The sequence below is a fragment of the Canis lupus genome, chromosome 15 (assembly GCF_048164855.1).
Source record: "Canis lupus baileyi chromosome 15, mCanLup2.hap1, whole genome shotgun sequence".
Taxonomy (NCBI): domain Eukaryota; kingdom Metazoa; phylum Chordata; class Mammalia; order Carnivora; family Canidae; genus Canis; species Canis lupus.
The window spans coordinates 55,620,930-55,627,038 of NC_132852.1; the positions used below are offsets into that span (position 1 = coordinate 55,620,930).

At 39.3% G+C, this 6,109-nt stretch overlaps 1 long non-coding RNA gene across 1 annotated transcript in view; it reads left to right on the forward strand.

Annotated features, from left to right (window-relative positions):
• The window catches only part of LOC140605296 (uncharacterized), a 169,868-nt gene that overhangs the window by 140,210 nt on the left and 23,549 nt on the right, over positions 1 to 6,109 (forward strand). The window lies entirely within an intron of this gene.

Consider the following 6,109-nt stretch of genomic DNA (forward strand, 5'->3'; position numbering starts at 1 on the left):
ATGTATGTACCAGAGACACATAGAAAGATGTTCATAGTAGCAAATGGGCTCCAAATAAAAACAATCAAATATCTATTGATAGCAAAATAGGTTCTATTTTGTATACTATTCACACAGTGGACTATTAGGCAGAAATAAAAAATAAACTATAGCTGCAGATATCAATGCAGATGAATTTCACAAATATAACCTTGTATCATAAAGTATTACATACAATCCTATTGCATTTATATAAAGTTCAAAATCAGTTAAAACTAAACTACATATATATATTTTTAAGTAATTAATTTTATTTTATTTTATTTTTTATTTTTTTATTTTTTTGCGAGAGAGAGAGAGAGAGACAGAGCATAGGGGAAGGAGGCGGAGGAGGGGCAGAGGGAGAGAGAGAACCTTAAGCAGACTCCATGCTTAGCAAAAGCCCGAGGTGGAGGTGCAGCTCCGTCTCAGGATTCAGAGATTATAACCTGAGCTGAAATCAAGAGTTAGACACTTAACCAACTGAGCCACCCAGGTGCCAATAAACTAAATTGTTTACAGTTGTGCATAAAGGGCAGTAAAACTATCAAGGAAAGTGAAGTAAGATGACAAATGTCAGGTTGTGTTCTATCCCAAGAGGCTTCAGTTACTGGCAATAGTCTTATTTCTTAGCCTGCTGTTGGCCTGATGGTTCACTTTACAATTATTACTTAAATTGTACCCATCTTTTATGTACATTTTTTGTGAACATGACACATTCCAAAATAGCAAGAATATTGTTATGTTGTATCCTCAGACTCTAAAAAGCCCCACTTTAGTTATTAGAGCATGTTATATAACCTGTGTAGGTCATAACATGGTGGTATTCCTAAAAATACTTTCTTTTTTTTTAAATTTTAAAGTCTATAGTATAAAGAATGGATTGTGGCAAGTAAAGTTCAAAGTTCTGCCTGCTTCTGAGTGATAACTTATTGCTTCTTCTTCAAAGTGTTTGGCGTTAGCACAGATTCTAACAATTTCCATGTTTCCTTTCAATTTGGCCTTTAAAAACCTTAGAATAAATCTCCCAACTCCTACTCCAAGATCTCATTTTCTCTGGAGGGGTCCAAGAGGGTGGCATCTTTTTCATAGAAAATCATAATATCCTAATCATATTAGTTTAAATCATTTATTATCTGCAACTCAGAACTGCCTACACTAAGGAATCTTGCTTCAAGTAAAAGCAAAGAAAAATAGAGTAGAACCTCCCTCAACTATTTACTTTTCTTTTGTCTTTTTCCAGCTGAATATAGGATTTGGATAGAAATAAAGGGATACATTGGCTCAAATCCTTTTAAGGGCAACCACCTATCCACATTCATAAACCAATTTCCTGCCACTGTAGGAGCAATTAGAGCTCCCACTGGAAGATCAGCTCTAATTAAGGTATCCGCTGCATAATTCTGCTTAGAGTCTTTAATACCTCATGTACACACACACATACACACACACACATTTGGTTAGCATCAATATGTGAGACTAAAATTTTACGATATCTGTGTATTTGGCCACCTGCTTTCAGATTGATGTGCTCTATATTACTTTGGGCTTGGTATACCAGTTGTCCCATGGCCCAGGGCTTGAGCTCAGCCAAGTTACTGGAAGTGGTTCAGGAATTCTCTGTGTACCTAAGTATTTTATTCTGGAGCCTTTCAAGATCTTCAGGCCTGACACAGTTGCTCCTTTTAGAGCCCTCAGCAGGGTCAGAGTCCTTGACAGGAAGTTTGAGAACAGAGATTCAAAAGAAATAAAGACCCATTTCATGACTGGATTGTTTGTTTCTTGAGTGTTTTATTTTTATTTTTTTTATTGGAGTTCAATTTGCCAACATATAGCATAACACCCAGTGCTCATCCCATCAAGTGCCCCACTCAGTGCCCGTCACCCAGTCACCCCCACCCCCCACCACCTCCCTTTCTACCACCCCTTGTTCGTTTCCCAGAGTGAGGAGTCTCTCATGTTCTGTCACCCTCTCTGATATTTCCCACTCATTTTCTCTCCTTTCCTCTTTATTCCCTTTGACTATTTTTTTTGTCTTTTTAATCCTTTCACTATTTTTTATATTTTATATTCCCCAAATGAATGAGTGTTGATGTTGATAAGTTCTTTATAGATCTTGGAAACTAGCCCTTTATCTGATACATCATTTGCAAATATCTTCTCCCATTCTGTAGGTTGTCTTTTAGTTTTGTTGATTGTTTCCTTTGCTGTGCAGAAGCTTTTTATCTTGATGAAGTCCCAATAGTTCATTTTGGCTTTTATTTCCCTTGCCTCCATAGATGTGTCTAGGAAGAAGTTGCTGTGGCCAAGTTCAAAAAGGGTGTTGCCTGTGTTCTCCGCTTGTATTTTGATGGATTCTTGTCTCACATTTAGATCTTTCAACCATTTTGAGTTTATCTTTATGTATGGTGAAAGAGAGTGGTCTAGTTTCATTCTTCTGCACGTGGCTGTCCAATTTTCCCAAAACCACTTATTGAAGAGACTGTTCTTTTTCCAGGATATTCTTTCCTGCTTTGTTGAATATTAGTTGACCATAGAGTTGAGGGTCCATTTCTGGTTTCTCTATTCTGTTCCACTGATCTATGTGTCTGCTTTTGTGCCAGTACCACACTGTCTTGATGAGCACAGCTTTGTAGTACAGCTTGAAATCAGGCATTGTGATGCCCCCAGCATTGGTTTTCTTTTTCAACATTCCTCTGGCTATTTGGGGTCTTTTCTGATTCCAGTAATGAAATGGGTAGAAGACATGAACAGACATTTCTCCAAAGAAGAGATACACATGGCCAACAAGCACATGAAAAAATGTTCCACTTCACTTGCCATCAGGGAAATACAAATCAAAACCACAATAAGATACCATCTCACACCAGTGAGAATGGCTAAAATTAACAAGGCAGGAAACCACAAATGTTGGAGAGGATGTGGAGAAAGGGGGACCCTCCTGCACTGTTGGTGGGAATGTGAACTGGTGCAGCCACTCTGGAAAACTGTGTGGATGTTCCTCAAAGAGTTAACAATGGATCTGCCCTATGACCCAGCAATTGCACTGCTGGGGATTTACCCTAAAGATACAGATGCAGTGAGACGGTGGGACACCTGTACCCCAATGTTCATAGAAGCAATGTCCACAACAGCCAAACTGTGGAAGGAGCCACGATGTCCTTTGACAGATGAATGGATAAAGAAGATGTGGTCTATGTATACAATGGAATATTACTCAGCCATCAGAAAGGATGAATACCCACCATTTGATTTGATCTGGATGGAACTGGGGCTATTATGCTAAGTGAAATAAATCAATTAGAGGAGGACAATCATCCTATGGTTTCATTCATCCATGGAATATAAGAAATAGTGAAAGGGATTATAAGGGAAAGGAGGGGAACTGAGTGGGGAAAATTAGCGAGGGAGACAAACCATGAGAGATCCCTAACTTCGGGAAACAAAGGGTTGTGGAAGGGGAGGTGGGTTAGAGGGTGGAGTAAGTGGGTGACAGGCACTAAGGAGGGCACATGATGGGATGAGCACCGGGTGTTATACTATATGTTGGCAAATTGAATTGAAATTAAAAAAATAATTTTAAAAATCCGCCCCCCCCCCCAAAAGAAGTAAAGACCCTTGAGTCTGAGACTCTGGTCTTCAGGATAGAGTCAGAATTCCCTGCTTATGGCCCCCATTTGGTGAGGTGATTATTGATGCAGGTATAGGTGAAGTTCTCAGTAGATTGAGTTCTATTTCCTATTATGCTTTTTTCTTTTTCTTTTTCTTTTTCTTTTTTTTTTTTGCCAGAGTTCTTCTTAGCCTAACCATGTTGTGGCTGGCTATCCTATCATTATTCAATTTTTGATAAGTAGTTTGTAGCGCTCAATATTATTCTATGAGTAGACTTTTTTTTTTTTTAACCAAGTGGCCAAGTTTCCTTTTCTGTGTGGTATGAATCAAGTGGAAAGCCAGCCTATACTGGGATCCAAAGAGCATCTTATTACTTCTTTTTCCCATTGGGTGGTCACTAGTTCATGTACATCCCAAATGGTTAGACTGAAGGATCCTACCCATATATGGAATGGTCTAACTCCATCAGTTAAAAAGACTACTCATGTCTGAACCTGTTTCCTAGGAGAGAGGGTTTAAGTGACAGAAAGGTAATGTTTACTTTGGGAGGATATTTCTCTATGGTGTAGATATCTCTGTGGCCAAAATGGTATCTTTTGGGAAGGTTTTTTTTTTTTTTTTTTAAGATTTCATTTATTTATTTGAGGGGGTAACAGACCCCCATTGACCAGGAAGCCTGACATGGGACTCAATCCCAGGACTCCAAGATCATGACCTGAGCGAAGGCAAATGTTTAACCAACTGAGCCACCCAGGGCCCTGTTTTTTTTTTTTTTAAAGATTTTCTTGGGCTTGCTGTAATGATCATCTATCTTATGAAGCTCATAATTTAATAAGAAGTATTAACCAAAATTTCATATGTGTAATTGATATGGGAAGTTATTCTTATATGCCAACAATCTAAATCCATTTCAACAATATTACGAGCTAAACAGTAGATGAATTTATTTCTATTTGAGTAAGAGTACATTGATTTGGGAGATTTTTTCATGGATAGTGCAAGCGAAGCTGGCCTCCTTTGTGTATCTCTATTCAAAGATCAAAAGCCATGAGGGGTCTTTTGGTGAGATACTTGCCTTCATAATAAAGACAAACTTTCAAAGATCTTAAAGATTTGGACAGTAGGCTTTAAATTACCCCTTCAGGGAATTTGTGTATTTGCCCTCTTCTAAAAGTTATATTTCTTGGCTTTAAAAAATTCATTTAGAATATTTTTTTAAAAAGTGAAGAGCCAGTTGCTTTATAGGAAGAGTAGCATGGGGATCCCTGGGTGGCTCAGGGGTTTAGCACCTGACTTCAGCCCAGGGCCTGATCCTGGAGACCTGGAATCAAGTCCCACGTTGGGCTCCCTGCGTAGAGCCTGCTTCTCCCTCTGACTGTGTCTCTGCCTCTCTCTCTCTCTCTCTCTCTCTGTCTCTCATGAATAAATAAATAAAATATTAAAAAAAAAAAAAAGGAAGAGTAGCATGGATAGCTCTTGTAAAGGAAAGCTAGGGCAGGGACTGTTTGCCTCTGCCTCCATGGAACAGTGCTGTTGAAGGTCAGAAATTGTAATGTTTCTGAGCAGCCACAAGGAGGAGACAAAGAACAATATAGGTGATCCCAGAATCTACAACTCTAGGTTCACTCGACAGAAATTACTTAAATTCCCTTTAGCAGGATTTATTTCAGTTTAACAATATTTGCTGGAAGTAGGAGGTTGTATGGTTCCATTCGGTGTGACCAACCACTAGTTCTGCAATGTTTTTGAAATTAATTGCCCATACTTCTAAATAACTCAGTGGTGAGGGAGAAGATACAGGTAGAGTCCTTTTTATCGCCTTTAAAACTGTAAGGCAGCCATTACTACTTCCCTAAATTACCCTGGTGGTGTCTTTCCTTTGAAATTTATCCAGTTTTCTCTGAATGTGGATATTTCAGACATTGGATTTAATAGTCCATAAAACATATGTGGTTACGGGACGCCCGGGTGGCTCAGTGGTTGGGTGTCTACCTTTGGCCCAGGGCATGGTCCTGGAGTCCCGGGATCGAGTCCCACATCGGGCTCTCATGGGGGGTCTGCTTCTCCCTCTGCCTGTGTTTCTGCCTCTCTCTGTGTGTCTTTCATGAATGAATAAATAAAATCTTAAAGAAAAAATATGTGGTTCCTTGTCCCACGGGTTCTGAGACATGAAGATGGAAATTGGGATATCCTTCAGAATGAGCAAAGGACACTTGGATACAAGTCTTGTGTTTGAGACAAGCTTCTAGAACTCCACCAAGCTGTGATTTTGAAGTATCAGATCTTTAAAATCCTCCAGACTAGGTAGGGCAGGGTCGTGGTATTAAAGGATGTGTACCTTGGATGAATGACCCTTATCATTAAGTAATTTTCTTTTTGAGCAACTAGAAATCACATGCTTGGTTTTTAGCAGTTTGGATCGGGTTGGCCATTTGTGGTTCAGTAGCCAAACACGCGAGTCTCTCGCAAGCAGAGCTGC